The sequence below is a fragment of the Xenopus tropicalis genome, chromosome 1 (genome assembly GCF_000004195.4).
Source record: "Xenopus tropicalis strain Nigerian chromosome 1, UCB_Xtro_10.0, whole genome shotgun sequence".
Taxonomy (NCBI): Eukaryota; Metazoa; Chordata; class Amphibia; order Anura; family Pipidae; genus Xenopus; species Xenopus tropicalis.
The window spans coordinates 203,360,143-203,382,681 of NC_030677.2; the positions used below are offsets into that span (position 1 = coordinate 203,360,143).

The 22,539-nt window shown below is 42.1% G+C and overlaps 1 protein-coding gene across 1 annotated transcript in view; it reads right to left on the reverse strand.

Moving 5' to 3' along the window:
* Nucleotides 1-21,850, reverse strand: part of rab27b (RAB27B, member RAS oncogene family) — a 128,457-nt gene extending 106,607 nt beyond the window's left edge. The window contains 2 exon segments of the mRNA NM_001195546.1: nt 21,492-21,575; nt 21,694-21,850. The gene's annotated coding sequence lies outside the window, so the exon portion shown is untranslated.
* Nucleotides 21,851-22,539: the final 689 nt, after the last annotated feature.

Consider the following 22,539-nt stretch of genomic DNA (forward strand, 5'->3'; position numbering starts at 1 on the left):
ATACCGGCTGGGTGGCAACCCTAGATATGGGGTAAGGATCAGATCAGCCCTACTGGGGGACTAAATCAGGCAAAAACCACTCTGTAGTAGCCTTATTATTGACATAAAATACAGTATAACCTGTTTGCTTCACTTAAATATTAAGTCTGACAACATTTTCTATCAAATTTCTAAGTGCTGCTTCAGGACTATTTTAAATGCCTGTTTTTAATTAACACCTTTGAAATAGTAACTTCGGGGATAAGTTGGATCTTTATGAACCTTTCTTGTCAAAAACAGAGACCATTAACAGTTCACACCAAAAACCAGGCCTCTTCTATATTATAGTTACCAACACCCAACGTGAAAACAAAAACATCAGGCATCAATCTACGGTTACCAATCACTATGCTTATACATCCATTCAACCATTTTAATGAAAATGTGCCAAGAAGAATTCCAGATGTGTAGGAAATAATTCATTAGCCTTTGTTTTTCTGGAATAAAAACCACAATAGCAGTGGGAGAATCCCGCACGTCGGGTCCTGACGCATATAGAATAAGACATGCTCCTCAGAGCAATCATTTATAAACAGAATAAAACACAGCAGATCTTGCCAAAGGTCAGTCCCGTTATCCAGAGACATGAAATGTGGTTTTCTAAAGAGCAAAGGAAGAGCACATAGGTCAGCGGCGGTGATTAGGCGGCGGTTTTTTGGATGCAGAAAAGGGATTATTGGTAGCGATGCTCGTAGCGAAGGCACGTGCTCCAACCCCCACTGACCCCAAATCTGCCCCAAATTAATCAGTCATTTGCTGGAGGAGGATAAGGTTACGTGGCCTCCGTGCTTACGAATTCCCTGCCCTTATGATCTGCAGGTTCTTATTGGACACATAATAAGCAATTAGGGCATGTGGTATTGATCCGTAGAGCTTAGTGGTCAAACACTAATCGGTTCTAGTTCCGTTCATATTAAGTTACAGGAATGGGCTTCTCTGGCTTCATCTAAGTGACCACACTCTGCAAAATGAAAGGATTCAGAGCAGCAACAGATATTATTTTGAATTCTAGTTGGTAATTAGTAGCAAAAAGTGCAAGATTAGCTTTAGCCACTATTTGTGGTGAGCCAATATATGATGATTAGGCCACATAAATATTAACATGTATTTATCAGGCACTAACATATCACATTAGCCCCAGAAGAGCTTAAAATCTAATGGAATAGGCTACACCATATTCTTTCAAGAGTATTTCCCATCAGTGACCACTGCCTTTGGCCACTACTAGGGTTACCACCTGGCTGGCATTTCACCGGCCTAGCCAGTAAAGTACCAGCCAAGGCCGTGGCTGGTATTACAAATTTACCAGCAATGTACTTGCCAGTAAATTTGCAACATCTAGTCAATTGGGCCCTAGCCCACCTCTGATCCACACCCAGCCCAACCTTCTTCTTCCTTCCATACTCACCTAATCTACTTAATTCCATGCCTCAGGATGCAGTACAGTTCCCTTGATGATTAAACTCCACCCCCGTGACATCATTGACCCACCTATTTACATCATGACCCACCCCTTTTTAAACCCACCCCCTGGTCAGCCAGTATAGTTTCTAGAAAATGTAGCAACCCTAGCCACCACTTGGGGGTGGGTGTTGGAAATATAACCCAAGCTGAGTTCATGAATCGGGCAGTCATTGGAGACAGATAAACATTCTGGGATATCCTAGCATCCAGAGAAACCCTTGGGGCAATAATGTTGGGCCAGCTCTTAGAAGGGGATTATGGGGCAACTGTGATAAACAGCAGTCTCTTGCATGCTATTACCATTGTCTTCCGCTTTATCAGCTACACCATACCCAGAAAAGATCCCTTGCTCTCTAGACTAAAAAACAAATGTTCTTGCACCAATATATTTATGAGTGACACCCGTGACTGCCATTATCTCTCATTGAGATGAAGCAAATCAAGATTCCACAGATTTTTTTTGTACATTATTATTTGCTATTGAATATTCTAGCACAACTAAAGGGGCCATGGTCACCCACCATATAAACAGAATGGGGGGCCCAAATGTGGCTTCAACCCATACGATAAGAACCAGTGGTGTAACTACTCTGTGCCGAGGCCCAGCACAAAGTATTATTATTATTATTATTAACATATTTATAAAGTGCCAACATATCCCGCAGCGCTGTACAATAAGTGGGTTTCATACATTGGACATACAGAGTAACATATAAAGCAATCAATAACCGATACAAGAGGTGAAGAGGGCCCTGCCCAAAAGAGCTTACACTCTACAAGGAGTAACATATAAAGCAATCAATAACCGATACAAGAGGGGAAGGGAGCCCTGCCCAAAAGAGTTTACAATCTATATGAATCTATTATTATTATTATTAACATTTATTTATAAAGCACCAACATATCCCGCAGCGCTGTACAATAAGTGGGTTTCATACATTGGACATACAGAGTAACATATAAAGCAATCAATAACCGATACAAGAGGTGAAGAGGGCCCTGCCCAAAAGAGCTTACAATCTACAAGGAAAAAAGAAAAAGTAGCAGACTTACCCGGCCCCCTGCCCTCCTGTTGCCCTCACATGCCCCCCCCCTCCTTATATGGACCATAGCTATGTGGAAAAGTATTGTATGGATGGTTTTGTTAAACTACACTGCTCCACCGCCAGATGTAAAATAGTGATGGAAAAGAAGGACACAATATTTGCCGCAGAATCAAAATGATGCACCACTATAGAGGACCAGCTGAGGCAAGTAGAACAATGTCCTTAGGATTCCCCACTCTAAATGGCCCAGATCCCAACAGCAGACCTGATCAAGGAGACCAAATCTAAGCCTGATACCCTTGTCACTACCGTGGCCCCTTCACTAAGGCAGCAGAACCTGTACAGGAGACTACTCCCTGCTATCTCTCCTGGTTGGAGCACAAAAAAGATGCTCTTACTATGACTGACTCACTTTCCAAGAAAGTGCTACTAAAGAAACAACCTCATTACTAGTCCTCGTTCATGGGGTCCCTGCTCTTTGACTTTCACTAAAGAGATTGACCTCTTCTAAGGCTAGATACTTCTGGGCCTTGTAGATCCCAGGCTCCCTGGAGCACATCCATCTGGGTCAAGAGATGAAGGCCAAAGAGAAGATCCACCTCCTGCTGAACACTATATAACAGTGTGCAGGAAGTGGTCATAAAACGTATGGGCCAATAACATATAGTATGCAAATAACAGAAGAGAAACATGGACATCTGTCCAGTAACAGTGTTGGGTTTTAAAGCCATAGGGGCATATTAACCCTATGAGTCCCTACAGATGCCCCTGTTGTACCTAGATTTGGTTACATCTCCTTACAAAGAGATCATATAAGAGCAATTGGAGAAAAGATTTGAGGAAAGTTTTTGGCTGCTGAATGCATACAGAATGCCCCAGAGTCCTGTATTCACTAAAAACCCCCTCTGTAATGCCTTTCTAGGTCATGTCACTTTCAGATACCCTGCATTATTCATTCCTTCAGTGTTTGCTCTGTGCTTCTTTCATCTCTTACTTGAATTTACTGCTGCCCATTCAGTAATCAGTAAGGGCAAGGAGATTGCAAGCTTTGCAGGTCAGGGACCTCCATTCTCTTAATCTTTGTAACTATATATATATATATATATATATATATATATATATATATATATATATATATATATATAATTTATACAGTGCTCCATATACAAGTAGTGCTAAATAAATATTTAGTGAATAATCTACCCTCTATTATAAAATATAAAGCTATTATAAGACACAGAGGAGTTCCATATTAAATTGCAAAGGCTGAGGAAGGCGGAGGGAACCGGAGGGGCATGTTAGGAATTATGGGGGTTGAAGTTTGCTAGGTTGCCTGTTACGAAGGGTGGAGATACAAGGGGTTAAAGGAAGGAAGGAAGAGAAGGGGGGCGTTCTCTTCTACCTTGAACAGCTCCCACCATCCTCAGAGCAAAGGGGTAGCGGAGTAGAGGGCGGTACTAGTATGGAGTTGCAGTGGGAGGGGCTCCCTGGGGGGGGGGTCAGCGATAGGTGTATGTTGTGCAGGGCATAACAGAGGTTAGGCCTGGGGCCAAAGTGATGGAAGGGGTCTGGAGGGACAACTGGCAGGCCCCTCACTCTCGGTTTAAATGGTTTGCAGCCTTCAGCAGCTATTGGAGGTTACAAGGAAGTTAATTGTTGCATGAAAACCATGACTTTTTTGAATTGTTGCACAAAAAACACTGCGTAAAAATCTGAAACCTCTGAAGTTTCGAAGCACAAGAAGGATTTTCCAATGAACAGAAGGGACATCTGCCATGTTTTAGCTGGCAAATTGTCGGACTTGGATTTGTAGCCTTTTGGACGCATCGTAATGCGAAACGGAGAAAAATTCAACAGTTAGTAAATGGCCCCCCTAAGTTTGCCCAAAAGCAGTAACCCATAGAAACCAATAGAAGTTACTTCTCCTGGGCAAACTTAGTGACTTTTATTACATAACCCCAGTAGTCATAACCAACTGCCAATGGTGAAGCCAACACATAGACCTCAGATATATGTTTAAGATTAGTAACAAGAGCAGTGGAAGGCAATGATGGCAGTCATGTGTGACATCCAAGGAAGAACCAGGTCATACATGAGCAGCAACATAGTAAACCCCAGATCTAAGCTGGTGGTAATAACCAACCAACCATCAGCGGGAGAAGGAAGCAGAAAAATAAGGATTTCATGGTCTTCCATGTTCTTTACAATTAAGGTTCCCACACTGTGATGCTGGTGGTAAATTACACAAGGGGGGTAGATGCACAAGGGGGAAACCACTGCTTTGGCCCATTGGTTTCAGTATCTATTGAACATCACAAACTTAGAACCTATAGGAATATTTTGTTCCCAAGGAATTTCCACAGCTCTCTGGGGACAGGTGTCTTTAAAAGAACTTTAAAACGGAGGCCCTGACACCACTTTAGAGAATCTAAAGGCAGAAGAAGGGGATTCATTTTCAGCGCTGTCCAAACCCAATCCTAAGGCCTAGAACAAATTATTCTACAAGCTTAGGGATTCAAAAGAGAGAGAGAGGTCCAAATAACCCAATGCACTGCGACCGAAGCTTGACAGCTTGTCAGCTCATCAGCACTTTAGCAATTCAAGCTCAATCCGTTGTTCTGAGCAGTGAGCAAATTTAATATTGTATTTTGTCAGCTAAAGGGATACTGTCAGTCCTTGTAAAAGGGTAAGGGATGGAGGATGATTTATCTTCTTCATTTTGCAGTAGAGCTAGTAGTTAGCATGGGGGATAAATCCCATATGGGGGGGGGGGGTACAACCCCTGTGTAGCCTCTGTAATAAAGCATACTCGCTCAGGTCCACTATGCCAACCGACTTGCATCTACCGAAAGCCTCACACCTATTATGTTTGCTAGTTCAGGTATGGAACCAGTTATCAAGAATGTTCAGGACCTGAGATTTTCCAGATAAGGGGTCTTTCCATAATTTGGATCTCCTACCTTAACTCTACTAAAATAGTTATTTAAACATTAAATAAACCCAATAGGGCTGTTCTGCCCCCAATAAGGGGTAATTATATCTTAGTTGGGATCAAGTACAGGTACTGTTTTATTATTACAGAGAAAAGGGAATCATTTAACCCTTAAATAAACCCAATAGGGCTGTTCTGCCCCAATAAGGGGTAATTATATCTTAGTTGGGATCAAGTACAGGTACTGTTTTATTATTACAGAGAAAAGGGAATCATTTAACCATTAAATAAACCCAATAGGGCTGTTCTGCCCCAATAAGGGGTAATTATATCTTAGTTGGGATCAAGTACAGGTACTGTTTTATTATTACAGAGAAAAGGGAATCATTTAACCATTAAATAAACCCAATAGGGCTGTTCTGCCCCAATAAGGGGTAATTATATCTTAGTTGGGATCAAGTACAGGTACTGTTTTATTATTACAGAGAAAAAGGAAATCGTTTTTAGAAATGTGAATTATTTGACTAAAATGGAGTCTATGGGAGCTGGGCATTCTGTAATTTCGAACTTTCTGGATAATGGGTTTCCGGATAACGGGTCAGATACCTGTATTTAACTTGTGCTTTTACCCCCTCCAAGAGAAATTTTCTTCATTTTATTTAAAATATCAAATCTAAAGATGAACTCCACCCAAAACACAACTTGAGCTTTTTGAAAAGTAAACAAAGTTTCAAGCAACTTTGCAATATACAGTACATTAGTTTAAAAATGCAGCCTTTTTATCATTTTTAATGTAATAATATGGTTTGGAACAGTTCCCTAAGCCCCGCCCCCTGTTCCCCTGCTGATCTGGCTGGCTACTTTGTGACTTAAATAAAATGTAACAGTAGTCACCTGCCCTCAGCCTGCCTCCTCCCAATCCCACAATTCCCTGCACACGTGATGTCTGCCAGGAACAGGAACATCCCAGTGCAATGCATTGTGGGTTATGTAGTTCCTGCATGCTGTCTGTAAGCTGCAGAGAAGTTGTTACAATTTGTAACATCAGTGTTTTAGTCCCTCCTCCCCTGCCAGGGTTTCAAATGATGCAGAAAGAGAAGAACAGTTTTGCAGTTGGATTTCAGCATATAAAAATGGTATTTATTCCTACTTATTGAAGGAACAGATTACAGGGATAGGGATATTAGGGGTTTCTGTGCTGTGTGGGGGCTCTTTTTTTGGTTCTGAAGCCAAAGTTCCCCTTTAAGTTGTGTAGAAATGCTAAAAATGACCCATGGTGCCAACATAGGAAACGTTAAATTTTTCCAGGAAGTATTGAATAATAATAATAGACTTTGCAGTAGAATGCTTTGCATTATAAATGATTTTGCGTCAAGCCTGCTGTTATGTAGGTCAAAATGTAGGTCATAAAAAGAGCTAATTAAATATTTCAGGATGTAATTAAGGTTATGGTACACCATTAAAAAATCAGGAATGTTTAATACTTTATAGCCAACGACATGTGAACCTTCTGTCCCTCCAATGTTTCCAGCCACAACAATCCACAGAAACTGCTCCAACACGACTCGTTATTACTGCTATGTGCAAAGGCCAATACTTATCAATACCCCTTGGTCTCTCAGCAGCTTCCGACACCTTCTCCCTCTCTTCCCCCCCAGTCTCAGGTATCACGGCCCTCGCGCACTTCCATGTCCCGTTTCTTTCTCTTACTGTTCAATAAACTATTTAGTGCCTCCTACAATAGAGTATTTTCTTTCTCCTTATCGTTTTCGGTTGGGGTTCCTCAAAGGTCTGTCCTAGGCCCCTTATTATTCTGTATGTATTCTTCTCACCCTGGCCAACTAATCATTTCACATGATTTCAAATAACACATCTATGTGGACCTCTAAGAGAAACTCAGATTTCTCTCTCCTAATGTCAAATGTCTTAACTCAGGTCTCATCTTCATCATCTGTTTCTACATAGATTCCTCAGAACTACCTTAAAGGAAAACTACACCCCTAGAATAATCAACAGAAAGGCCACTTAACATAATATAAACTATTAAAGAATCTCACCAAACTGGAATATATATATCAATAATATTGCCCTTTTACATCCTTACGCTTGAGCCGCCATTTAGTGATGGACTATGTGCTCCCTCAGAGATCAGCTGACAGGAAGTGATGCAGCTCTAACTGTAACAGGAAGTAGTGTGGGAGTAAAAGGCAGAATTCTGCCCATTCATTGGCTGATGGGGCCTAGCATGTATGTGTGCCTTGGCTTGTTTGTGTGCACTGTGAATCCTATGATCCCAGGGGGCGGCCCTTAGTACATAAAATGGCAGTTTTCTATTTAGGATTACCCAATGGCACATACTGCTAAAAAGTATATTTATATGAAAATGGTTTATTTAGATGAAGCAGGGTTTTACATATGAGTTTGTTTATGCAATAAATTTATATAGAGACCTACATTGCATTCCATTCTTTCTAATGGGGCTGTACTAACACAGACACATGTAAGTAACATATAAAGCAACCAATAACCGATACAGGAGGTGAAGAGAGCCCTGCCCAAAAGAGCTTACAATCTACAAGGAGTAACATATAAAGCAATCAGTAACCGATACAAGAGGGGAAGGGAGCCCTGCCCAAAAGAGCTTACAATCTACAAGGAGTAACATATAAAGCAACCAATAACCGATACAAGAGGGGAAGAGAGCCCTGCCCAAAAGAGCTTACAATCTACAAGGAGTAACATATAAAGCAATCAATAACCGATACAAGAGGGGAAGAGAGCCCTGCCCAAAAGAGCTTCCAATCTGCTGTATTGCAACATGTTGCATTCCACCGGCGCTAACAAAGAGTTCTTTTTGGTTCTATACAGCTAGAAGGCTTCCATCATACACTACCAACACAATGACTCTCACACATCGCCCACCCCAAGCTCTACCAACTACAGACAGTGGCAAAACCCGCCATTCAGAATGAGAATGCGCCCGCTGATGCCGCAGGAACCAAATGACATGAGTTACGATGGCAGTTACTGAACTTCGCCGTGTGCTGTTTAAGCAGAATGAATTCTGTAAATATTATTGTATTGATTTTCTCCCAGCGGTATATGAATGTAAAGAGTTATGAATACTGCAAGCAATCTAAAAATAAAGACCCGTGCTAAGGTTCAGTAATGAGATTGAGATGATTCCAAACACACGTCCAGCTATGAAAAGGCCTTCATTCATCATTTGCCGAGCCTGCCTTTCCCAAACTCCGTTACAATCCCTTAGAGACTCAATGGATCATGTCTAGGAGTAAGTAAAACCATGTAAGATTAGAGACTGGAAGACTGCTAGCTTTCATGTTGTTTTATGCTCATATGAATCTGAATCGTGAAGACCGTAGACTCATGGTATTGTAGTTCAGCAATGAATAAGGCTACCATAAATCTTATTGTTGTGTGAAAACAAAGTCATGTTTATATTTGCAGACTTGGGAGATAATTTAAACCCTGACAAACCCTAATAATCTACAAATAGAAAAGTGGCCGATATGAGGCACAATAATATAGAGGGCCCAGTGGGACTTATAAAGGGGTAAAAGAAAGAATTTATTTTTATAAATGTACATAGTTGGCATTAAATGGTTGAAGCTTAAAGAAGGAGAGATACAAACTAATTAAGCTTTATTAGAAAGGTGTATATAAATACAGACATAAGCTCTCACAGAGTACTCTATCAAAAGAAACACAGGATTTCTTGTTTCCTTTTTTGTAAACATGTTCTTAGGATATCTGACTTCCTCCCTTCTTTCCCAGGGCCAGAGTCTGCGCAGCTCTCTCCAGCTCCCCCCTCCCATAAGAATTCACTCCCCCCTCCAATCAGAATGTGTGGTCTATGCTACCAGCCCCTAGAGCTGAAGCTGGGAAGCTAAGGGAGACTAAGCTAAAATGGCAGCTGCTATTTTAAACAAATGGAGGGAGCATCTAGGGCTCTTTACTCAGGTATGGAAAAGGCTTTCTGCTGAATAAATATATAGTGTTCTATCTGGCACTAATGTGGTTAATATATTGGCATTAAAATGCCAAAATGACTTTTGCTCTCTAATCGGTTTGGCCACTAGGTGGCAGTGACTCCTAAGGGTAACCAGTGAAGTAATAAAGTTGTTCAAATACAAAAAAGGGGGATAAAGGAAATAGGAACAGGAAGTGTGAAGGTCACTTTGACAGTGTGAGAGATAGAAGTCTGTATCACGAAAAGTTTAGGACAAAGAATTGCTGCAGTTGTCTGTATCTAGAAGCTATAGAAATAAAATTTCCTTAAAAATATATTGATTTGATGTTTTACAACTTTCTCTGAAGAGGCACCCACTAAAAAGATGATGTGCTATGCATTTATTGCTGGGCTACACTTACGACCACAGACAGATCTTCATACAACAGGGTCAGGGAACGGAGACTTGCAGCTTAAAGGGCAATTTCACCTTCATTATCAACATTGTAAAACACATAAAACAAGGCCACAACCCCCCAAAATGTATTCAAACTTTATTTAACCTGCCAAATTTTGTAAAATGGGAGTGGTATTTAGGGGGTGTGACCACAAAAAATGGGCGTGGTCACACATTTTGCCACACTGCGCTTAGCATTTCCTTTTGTCCCATTTTCCAAATGTTGGGGGGTATGCCTTAGATGGCAGCACTGTTGGGCCCCGGACACCCCAGTCCAATACTGTCATACAATTTGCGACAATGTGTTAGTACAATAAAGTTACAGATTACTGGGAGAAGGGTGCTGAACTATAATCTATAAAGAAGTAGACATAGTAGTACAGGCCAAGTCAAAGAAATGTTGGAAACAACAGCACATAACTATCATGCAAAACACAATCTGGAGTCAAGGAAACTCATTAGTAGAGTCGGACTGGGGGTGCAGGTTCCCCCGCCATGGTCCCCAAGCCACCCACCCAACCCTCTCCCTCGAGTGTGCATACTTAGGTGCGTCGGGCCCCTCTCTGCAGGCCCCGGAGTGACCAGAAGGGACCGGTTCTGGGCCGGCGGGGCCCACTGGGTTTTTTTCCGGTGTGCCGCTCACCCGTCTGACCCTGCTCATTAGCAAGTGACCATGCAAGTGATCTTATAGAGTCAGGACCAGGGTAAAAGTTAGAAACAGGAATCAGAACAAGGAGACAAGAAACCAAACAACAATACAGAAAAATCTAGGCTAATCTGTGGGATCTTGCACGAGGCTGGGGCATTACAGCACAATGCATGGAATCTTGCAATAAAAATCTGGCCCCTGATTTCCTTTCCAGCCAACCTTTAAATGTAATACAGGTATAGGATCCCTTATCCGGAAACCCGTTATCCAGAAAGTTCCGAATTACGGAAAGGATTTCCTTTTTCTCTGTAATAATAAAACAGTACCTGTACTTGATCCCAACTAAGATATAATTACCCCTTATTGGGGGCAGAACAGCCCTATTGGGTTTATTTAATGGTTAAATGATTCCCTTTTCTCTGTAATAATAAAACAGTACCTGTACTTGATCCCAACTAAGATATAATTACCCCTTATTGGGGGCAGAACAGCCCTATTGGGTTTATTTCATGGTTAAATGATTCCCTTTTCTCTGTAATAATAAAACAGTACCTGTACTTGACCCCAACTAAGATATACTGTAATTAATCCTTATTGGAAGCAAAACAAGACTATTGGGTTTATTCAATATTGAAATGATTTTTAGTGGACTTAAGTTATGGAGATCCAAATTACGGAACAATCCCTTATCCAGAAAACCCCAGGTCCCGAGCATTCCGTGTAACAGTTCCCATGCCTGTACTATTATAATATGCTACACACACACACACAACCCAGTTCATTGCCAATGGCATAACAGTTGGGTGCGTAACAGTTGGGTGACATGATTACAATATGTAATGCTTTGCCTGCTCCAGAAACATAAGGCAGCGCATTCAGAGAAACTTATAGTTCATGAATAAAAAAAGAAGCAAAAAAAAGAAAAATCAGCAGGGCTTCTGACTATTGTAAAAGCTTGTATAAGTAGAATGTGAAGCAAAGAACATGAAGAGAAACCTAGAGAACAAGCAAAATGAAATCCCTCCTTGGAGTGTATAGACCAAATCAGGCAAAGTGCCATCATGCTGGTAGGAAATCCGTGGCGGTAAAAATGTAGCTCTTGAAAAAACCACTTGATACAGAACTTACTGCAAGGAAAAAAAATGAAACAAGGGGATTATGAAGACATCGAAATTGTGAGGGATGGAGCCTTTCAAATACGGTTCCAAACGCATAAAAAAAATTGGTCTTCAATAATTCTTGATTAAATTACTGTTCTTAGTGAAAGATGGAGAGCGATCACAAGGAGGAAAAGAACATTGTATATATTAGTAGGAACTAGGAAGGAATACTTACATGCACCAAAAAAAAAAAAAAATTACACAATTTAGACAAATTCTGATTGAAGAACATGTGCCTCAATTACTGTGTCAATAATTATACCTACAGAAAGTCAGCATGAAGGAAGAAGCAAAGCCGGGAATCCAACATGTGTTGGTCTCAAATAATATTGGGGATGGGAACATGGTGTAAATACAGTATCTAAGGGTAAGAACCCACGGAGTGGTTCAGTCACCCGTGATAGATCTCTGCTATTGCTGGCAACGAGCCATTCAAAAGTGGCTTTCCACCAGCAACAATAGGAGTCACCGTTGGAAAGCCCTTCCCATCGCTTCTTATTGCATCACGTTGCCTGTAGGAGGAAACCGCACGACTTCGGATTACCAGAGAGATGCAAAGACCTTTCCACTGGCAATTCCTATTGTTGGCGGTGGAAAGCCTTTTTGGAGCGGTTTGTCGCCCGTGAATGCAGGGATATATCAAGGGTGACTCAACTGCTCCGTGGGTTCTTTCCCTTAACTAGGGATGTTGCTAGTTTAAAATCAGTGGTATAAAAGAATATCTGAAAATGTAAAAATCAGTTGTAGGTTTAGGCAAAAATACCAAAGGATAAGCCAATACAACAGGGGAACAGTTTGGGTTAGACATGCCTATGTATAAATATACAAGGGGACCATATAGCAAATTCGAAGGCTTTATTTACTAGTGGTTGAAATTAGAAGAAAGGAGGTTCCATCTTAAAATGAAAAAGGGTTTGTTACAATTCAGGAAAGGCTTGGATGCCTTCTTAGCAAGGGAGAAAATACAGGGTTACTGATATTAACTCTTGGTACAATGCCAGAGACTGGATCTATTGCACTTTTTGGAGTTAAGGAGTTGAGACCAATCAGAGATGGGATCTATATGCATGTTCTCCAGAATCCTATGGCACTAATGAAATAAACTTGCTTGCATACCTACATAACCAAGTCCTCAGACGAGCCTTATGTTGGGGATCCCATGCACTTACTTGGAGTCCAAGCATATAATAGTTGTGAAGGAACGTTGTCCAGCCATATTCCCAGCCTAGACAAGAAAAATATGCCCTATAAAAATCCCACTGTCTCCGTTCCAAGCCAGCAAGTCCATGAGATGATGCAACAAAAGCACAACTTCCTTGAATTCAAAAACACTCCTAATTAGCTTCTGAGGCCAAAATGAAATATTCTACACGCAGAATACTATATATTGTAGATTAATTGCTGACATGAGCTTCACTTCAGCAAAAATGTCAAAGTAAGAAGACTTTGGCGTAACCGGAGCCAACACAAACTGCACTTGGCCGCAGCCATAATGTCTGAAACCTAGGAGTCTGACGAAGAAAAGACAAATCACATTTTAGAGTTGGAAATTGGATTAAGAGAACTGGCAGGCACAGGGCATTGCAGGAAAGCTGATCTTGCGTTTAAAAAGGGGTAGATTTTGTGTGAACGAAGAGATAACAAATAAAGTCAGAAAGTAGAACTTTGTTTGCCAATATCAATGAGGGACAAAGTAGCTCTGACCCAAGATGGGAGAAAGGTATAACAGGGAATCCAACCTTCCAATAAATCAGAACTGGCCCCACCTATATACAGGCAATTCAGATGTAAAGTGTAAGATTTAGGGCATGGTTACATATGACCAGATGATTGTTACAAATCAGAAATGTTTGGGGGTGCACAGAAATAACAGAACAATATGGGGCAGAAGACTCAGCGCCTACTGGGTGGGGGGAAGGGAGGCCAGGATTGGGCCACAATAAATTATTCCTTGATTCACAGGTATTGAAAAGGTAGAAGGATAGTGATCTTTGTTTCGTGAGCTTGCACTCCAACAATGAGCCTCCGCTGACTAACGTATTGCCTCAGTTTATTAGTAACTGCAAAGTTGTCCCACTTAAGCGCATCCGACAGCTCACACCAAATGAAGGGTGTGCTTATGTGCTATTCAATTACCCAGTCAGAAAATAGTTTGTCTCCTATTATTTGTACTGATACTCATCAGTGTATACAGAACTTAAGGGATATGTAAACGCCCAACAAAAAAATGTAATCGGTGAACAGCCTCCTTGAGATCTTTAAATGCCTGCCACTGGCTGTTTAAGGGTTAATAGTAAGGCTGCAGAATCCCCTTAATCACTTAAGATTCCTCTTAACTCCCTTGGTCCCCTCCCTAAGGAATTGACTTTCGCTCTTGGCTTACTGAGCATGCTCAGTTCTCAACAATTCAGGTTATCAAACACGCCCTCAAGTCTAACAGCCAATGAATAGATGGCACTGCTGGTTTCCATAGAAACTCTGCTCTAGCTGTGCACTCTGCTGGAGAAACGTGTTTTTTCTCCTAACCTCCTCTCCTGATGAGCTCAGGAGAGGAGGTTAGGAGAAAAAACACGTTTCTCCAGCAGAGTGCACAGCTAGAGCAGAGTTTCTATGGAAACCAGCAGTGCCATCTATTCATTGGCTGCTAGACTTAACCACTACACTTCTTAATCCAAGCAGAACTTTTGAGCAAAGTAAATTCTGCCTGTGTAAGCCTGCATGCTTGACTGCATGAACAGCGCGCATGTGCTGTTTGCAGATGTCACTGATGATGTCAGAGGGAAAGTGGCTGCCGGGTAAAAGCTGCTATTTGATTTATGAAAATGTAATGGTGCTGGTGAACAGAGCATATACATGCAGTACAAATGATGTGGTTCAAGTGGGGGGAAATGTGCTCAACTTGGGAGGGTTTACATGTCCTTTAAGGTGGCCATACATGCGAACACCTGCCTATTGTGGCAAGTGGATCTTTCACCGTTACACCCACTTTGAGGTGATATGGGATTGATCCTATCATTTCAATCAGATAGTCGGGCTGGCCCTTATAAGGGCCCCATACAGGGGCCGATAAAAGCTGCAGATACTCTGAGCCACCTTTAGAATCTCATCTATTCCTTTATAGATCTGTCCCTGGGTCCTGCTGTCCCATTTTCTTTTGTTTCCAGTCTGGTTTCATAGCTCCACCTCAATCAGTCATGTTACAATGTCAAGTATCATGTAAGGTTCTTAGGGTTCCATGACATTGTGAGGAAATATTGTTGCCTAGGATTAAGTTCCAGTGGGACAATTCTACTCTTCTGAGGTAGAATTTAAAAAGACCAAGGCAAGAGGCTTCTTTGTAGATACTGGAGTAAGGATGAGCCGCAGAAGAACAGCCAACCTTCCCAACACTCAGCAGCCAACCTTCCAATACTCAGCAGCCAACCTTCCAATACTCAGCAGCCAACCTTCCAACACTCAGCAGCCAACCTTCCAATACTCAGCAGCCAACCTTCCAATACTCAGCAGCCAACCTTCCCAACACTCAGCAGCCAACCTTCCCAACACTCAGCAGCCAACCTTCCCAGCACTCAGCAGCCAACCTCCCAACACTCAGCAGCCAACCTTCCCAACACTCAGCAGCCAACCTTCCCAGCACTCAGCAGCCAACCTTCCCAACACTCAGCAGCCAACCTTCCCAGCACTCAGCAGCCAACCTTCCAATACTTATTGTCAGATGCCACATGTGTTCCCATTGTAGGAAAAGACCATCATTTTAGAAAGTCACCACCAGCTTTGTATTGTGAGCCTGATGTTACAAAACAGCTTACAGACAGCATGCAGGAACTACATAACCCACGATGCATTGCACTGTGATTTTCCTTTCCTTATTGATATCGCGTGTGCAAACCACACACCATTACCACTTGTATGATGGAGGAGAGAAAGACTTTCAAATCTTTGCTATATAGTCAGGCCCGGATTTGTGGCGAGGCCACAAAGGCCCGGGCCTAGGGCGGCAGAAATTTAGGGGCGCCATGCCGCCCAGCCGCACCAAAATAATTTGCCCCCATGCGGAGTAATGGGGAGAGGACGCGCAGAAACTTTAGCGCGCCCTCTCCCCACAGCTCCGAAAAGCGAATGAACTAAGTGGCGCGCATGCGCGACGGGGGCAGGGGGCGGGGATTTCGTGCGGTGCGCATGCGCGAAGCTGGGTGCCGAGGTGGGCGGCAAAAGGGGGCGGCCTCGGGGCACCCAAATGAGAAATCCGGCCCTGTATATAGTTTCTAGTCCCACCACCATGTTTTTTCTAGGATGACAATACAAGAGACAGCTGGGTATTATTCACCATGAGTTGTATGTCATTTGAAAGCTTACTATATGACTATACGTCCAACTGTAAAACAGTAATTAAATAAAAAGCATGTGCAGCTAACAACTCTACCAGAAAGAGACAGGCATGATAACCCAATAGCGAGAGTGCTTGGACTAATTATATGCCTGCAGTGGAGGAACAGCCAGAAATAATGATCTCAGCGACTAGATTTCATGTTTATGTCATTCATCACTGTATCATATCTTTTCTAAACAGCTGTCACTTCCGAGGAGGTTTTCCATATAACTATGCAGAAATGAATCAGACTGATTGATGCATATCAAACCCCTACAGTATACAGGGAATACAGGATTGCTAGTTGTACAGTATAAAGATTCGAAAGCTAAAGGGTTCTGTGCCCCCCATATAAAGGCACAAGGCTGCAGGCTGAGTTATACAGGGAACTCTGAGTATCACTCATGTATTATAAGGGATAATGTACCCCCGACTGTAAATGATAAGGATATTAGCAGTCACTGAGGGGTTCTGTGCCCATATAAAGGCACAAGGCTGCAGGCTGAGTTATACAGGGAACTCTGAGTATCACTCATGTATTATAAGGGATAATGTACCCCCTACTGTAAATGATAAGGATATTAGCAGTCACTGAGGGGTTCTGTGCCCATATAAAGGCACAAGGCTGCAGGCTGAGTTATACAGGGAACTCTGAGTATCACTCATGTATTATAAGGGATAATGTACCCCCTACTGTAAATGATAAGGATATTAGCAGTCACTGAGGGGCTCTGTGCCCATATAAAGGCACAAGGCTGCAGGCTGAGTTATACAGGGAACTCTGAGTATCACTCGTGTATTATAAGGGATAATATATTGTTCTGTTTAAGGCACAAGGCTAAAGCCATAGCACTTTAATAAAAAATGTCAAGGAGCTCCAAGGTGATTTTTAGTATACTCATAATTTAGTGAGTTTCCATTACTTTATCTTTCATATTACACACATTTCAGTCATGTGACAAAAAGGACATCACTAAGCACAGATTACAACCAATCACATCACTCTGTTTCCCCTTTGCCATTTCCTTAGTAACTGTGCCTGGTAATACAGTGGAGAGTGTGTGTATTTAGAATGCTTGCCATAAAGCAGGGCAGTACTGTGGTTTCACTACCAGAGGGGAAGAAGACACAGACAGGTAGCAGATAGGAGCATAAGGAATCAGGAATCCCAGAATAACACTTTATAAACCATATGCACAGGATGGGGGTAAAAAAAAAAAAAAAAAAAAAAAAAAAACCAGCAATAGCATTTTCACTTGTATTCATCTAAATAAAATGGAATTATTTGCTTTCACCATTGTGATGTTTAATACACAAACTCCCACGCAAAGTGTTCTATTTCTACCAGAAAACTGGATTTGAAAAAATAAACTCTGTAAATCCCCTTTCCATAAAGCTGTCATTACATTGCGGCTTATTTACAGAACGAGGCCCCCCCAGCCCCTCCCCACCCAATAATAAGATCGAGCTTTGCAGACGTTATCATTAAATCAGCAGTTATACATTTCCTCTCATGTTCTGTATGTAGAACGAGGTCTGGTACAGATAAGAGGAGCGGCTTGCCAGCGAGTCACAGCCATGGCTGCCGCAGGCGATGTGCTGCGCCCGGTGTACAACAGGCAGTCAGCGCACTCGAGTGACAGGCGCTACATTGCACTAAGCCACCTATCTGTCTGTCAAGTCAGAGAAGTCTAAGAGTGAAGACACACAGAGCTACTAGTAGCAGCTACTTGTTACGGTTTCAGAAACAGACAATGCTGATCATTTACTGATAATTGTCTGTACGTGTGTTTTAGCAGAGGCAATTCTCAGTATTGTCTATGGCAGGGGATTTTCTGGCATTTAGTAGCCGTGACAAGTAGCTGCTACTAAGTAGCTCCGTGTGTCTTCACCCTAAAAGGGGTCCAGCAGGGGCAACAACTAACACAGAGCAACTAGTAGCAGCTACTTGTCCTGGCTAATAAAATAGACAATGATGATCTGTTACTGATCTGTTACTGATAACTGTCTCTACCTGTGTTTTAACTGAGGCAATTCTCAGTACAGGTATGGGATCCCTTATCCAGAAACCCATTGTCCAGAAAGTTCTGAATTACGGAAAGACCATCTCCCATAGACTCCGTTATAAGCAAATAATTCTAATTTTTAAAAACAATTTCCTTTATCTCTGTAATAATAAAACAGTACCTGTACTTGATCCCAACTAAGATATAATTACCCCTTATTGGGGGCAAAACAGTCCTATTGGGTTTATTTAATGGTTAAATGATTCCCTTTTCTCTGTAATAATAAAACAGTACCTGTACTTGATCCCAACTAAGATATAATTACCCCTTATTGGGGGCAAAACAGTCCTATTGGGTTTATTTAATGGTTAAATGATTCCCTTTTCTCTGTAATAATAAAACAGTACCTGTACTTGATCCCAACTAAGATATAATTACCCCTTATTGGGGGCAGAACAGCCCTATTGGGTTTATTTAATGGTTAAATGATTCCCTTTTCCCTGTAATAATAAAACAGTACCTGTACTTGATCCCAACTAAGATATAATTACCCCTTATTGGGGCAGAACAGCCCTATTGGGTTTATTTAATGGTTAAATGATTCCCTTTTCTCTGTAATAATAAAACAGTACCTGTACTTGATCCCAACTAAGATATAATTACCCCTTATTGGGGGCAGAACAGCCCTATTGGGTTTATTTAATGGTTAAATTTATCCCTTTTCTCTGTAATAATAAAACAGTACCTGTACTTGATCCCAACTAAGATATAATTACCCCTTATTGGGGGCAGAACAGCCCTATTGGGTTTATTTAATGGTTAAATGATTCCCTTTTCTCTGTAATAATAAAACAGTACCTGTACTTGATCCCAACTAAGATATAATTACCCCTTATTAGGGGCAGAACAGCCCTATTGGGTTTATTCAATATTTAAATGATTTTTAGCAGACTTAAGTTATGGAGATCCAAATTACAGAAAGATCCCTTATCCGGAAAACCCCTAGGTCCAAATTATCCAGGATAACAGGTCCCATACGTGTATTGTCTATGACTGGGTACTTTCTGGAGTTTAGTAGCTGTGACAAGTAGCTGCTACTAAGAAGCTCCGGGTGGCTTCACCCTAAGGGCTCTGGCACACGGAGAGATTAGTCGCCCGCGACAAAACTCCCTGCTCATGGGCGACTAATCTCCCCGGATTGCCAGAGCCCTAAGAGCCCCACAGAGCAACAGGTGTAGGCAAAGTAAGTAACATAGCTGTCAGGGGTTGCTGGGAGTTTTATTTCAAACAAATAAACGCAGAAGATACCACTTGGTTGGATAGCCCTGCATTATACCAAATCACCCGGCCGATACTAATTATATTACAGCACAAAGGCCAATTTCACGCAGATCCAGATTATTAAACCTTCAATAACCCTAATTATAACAGAGGGCTGGAATAAGACGAGGCTGTACGATAAGAAGCCTGTGTGGCCCCGCTCCCTGCCATTCACTCAGCTCAGAGCCGATGTGACAAGTGTGGGAACTGACCAACAGGTTGTGGAATATTCCACTCGCCTAAAATAGACCAAAAAGACTTATTTTTAAAGTGGCACCGACAGTTTTCTGGAAAAAAACCCCCATAACATATTAACCTTGAACTATAAAAAGGCTTGCTCTTGTATTCATGTTGGCTGCTAGGGTCACCCATCATAGCAAACAGGCTAGAATGACAGATTGCAACATACATAGGAGCGTGCCTAAACAAAGAGGAAATGTACTAATAGAAAGTATTATTATCAATCTCTTCAGTATGTGGGTTGGTCTCTTACCCACAAGCAGGCTGCTAGGGTCACTTACCATAGTAACCAGCCAAGGGGCTAGAATAACAGATTGTACCATACATAGGAGTGGAAGTAATAATAGAAAGTATTACTATCAATCTCTTCAGTGTTTGCATTGGTCTCTTACTGACAACCAGGCTGCTAGGGTCACTTACCATAGTAACCAGCCTAGGGGCTACAATGACAGATTGTACCATACATAGGAGTGGAAGTAATAATAGAAAGTATTATTATCAATCTCTTCAGTGTTTGCATTGGTCTCTTACTGACAACCAGGCTGCTAGGGTCACTTACCATAGTAACCAGCCAAGGGGCTAGAATAACAGATTGTACCATACATAGGAGTGGAAGTAATAATAGAAAGTATTACTATCAATCTCTTTAGTGTTTGCATTGGTCTCTTACTGACAACCAGGCTGCTAGGGTCACTTACCATAGTAACCAGCCTAGGGGCTACAATGACAGATTGTACCATACATAGGAGTGGAAGTAATAATAGAAAGTATTATTATCAATCTCTTCAGTGTTTGCATTGGTCTCTTACTGACAACCAGGCTGCTAGGGTCACTTACCATAGTAACCAGCCAAGGGGCTAGAATAACAGATTGTACCATACATAGGAGTGGAAGTAATAATAGAAAGTATTACTATCAATCTCTTTAGTGTTTGCATTGGTCTCTTACTGACAACCAGGCTGCTAGGGTCACTTACCATAGTAACCAGCCTAGGGGCTACAATGACAGATTGTACCATACATAGGAGTGGAAGTAGTGGAAGGAGTGGTCTCTTACCGACAACCAGGCTGTTTTTTTTTTTTTTATATTTCTGGACAATAAATCAGCTTGATTTGGACACGTTTTCTGCCCATTCAACACTGTAGCAGAGAATCTGCCCCGCTGCAGGGACCCCCAACACAAGCGGGGCAAGAGGGAGTTGCTCGGTAACACAGGACTTCACAAATCATATTTTCTAATGCCATTGTGTAGCTACTAGTGGTCTGACGGGATCCATTCATCTGCAGGTGAATAGGAATCACCAGCTCCCGTCACCGACAGCTGTGCAACCCCCAAAGCCCTTATAAAACTCACACATAAACAAACCACATACCCAATACACCATGTAGAGAAAAGCCACCTAAATGTAATAAATACCTCAAGCATATAAACGTATTCATGGTCTCTGCACGGCTGGTTCTGACTTCTGAAACAATGTAGCTCCTTAACTGACTTCTGCTACATTGCTTCCCTGGTACAGAACCAGCAGTGCAGAAACAGTGCTTTTCGTCAAACGAAAGCGCCGAACGAATGGAAAGTTGCTGGGAGCGCCGTTTTTCTTTCGCATTTGTGGGTTTAGATCCCCTTTTAAGTTTTAAAGTCCTGTAAGTTTAAGGCCTGACGCAAGTGCTTGCATCCATTTTAGGGTCTCTCCAGGCACATGTACATTTCGCTGCTACACAATGAATCAGGGTGGGAAGGGGGGGGATAGAGAGATAGGGGAGATGCAATATTATTACCAGCACATACACACACACATATATATATATATATATATATATATATAAATATATACAGTACCTCCGCCCTGGGCTTGCAGTGATCAGATGCAAGGATCAGACAGAAGGAGCAGATCATATCCTTACTGCACTGTTGCTCCCATCACTGAAAATGAAAAGCAAAGGTGGGAGAATGGGTTTAAAATGGCACGGCCAATAAGAGAGGGGTGAGAGATGAAGTGCCTGGCACCCAATGCAATGGGGAATGATGGGCAGCTACCTACCGGGCAGGCTCAGACCCCCCTGCTTCCCACAGATGCAGCTTTCCCCTCTGTAGCAGGGATCTCTCTCAGCTCAGTGACTATCCTCCAGCAGGAGAGGGATCCCTCTGGGTCCTACTGCCTCCAGCTCTGATACACTCTCACTCCTGGGCTGCTGCACACAGGGAAAAAAAAGACTATAGTTAACCATGAGCTCCATCCCATTATTTCCAAGCCCCTCCCATGGCAAAATGCAATTAAGTCGCATTTGTAGGATTAACCCCTTCCTCAGCCCTTCCTCTCACAAGGGATGAGCCAGAAACTAATAATGACTAATTAGTGTTGGGGGGTGAGCAGTGTCAACAATGGGGTTTGCAGAAGGAGATGGGATTTTTTTAAAGAGGTGTTTTATCTACTTGTAAAGGGATATTACGGTATTAGTGTGTGTGTTTGTGTCTGTGAGAGAGAGAAATTACATTTAATTGATCCGCGTTACATTGCAACAAAAACAGACAATCCCTTTGCTAACAAGGAGTGGTTAATATGTGTATGTATTTCCAAGGGACATTACTAGAGGGGTGTTCATTGTATAAGGAACAAAAATATTATTTTCAATATACTTTCATTAAGAGTTTTCATTTATTTAATGGTTATTTATGGAATTGCCATTGAATGGTCTCTGGGCTTTCTAGTAGGGGCAGGCAGAGAAGACATGTCCCTAGGGTGCGAGATAGGGGAGTGCTGGGCATATACCACTCATCAATGCACCCATTACGGGGGGGGGGGAAGAGGGCCATGGGGTGGGGGTGCAGTGGAGCAGGCCAAGTAGTGGTGCCATTGGGGTTAGCCTTGGGTGCCCCCATCTATAGG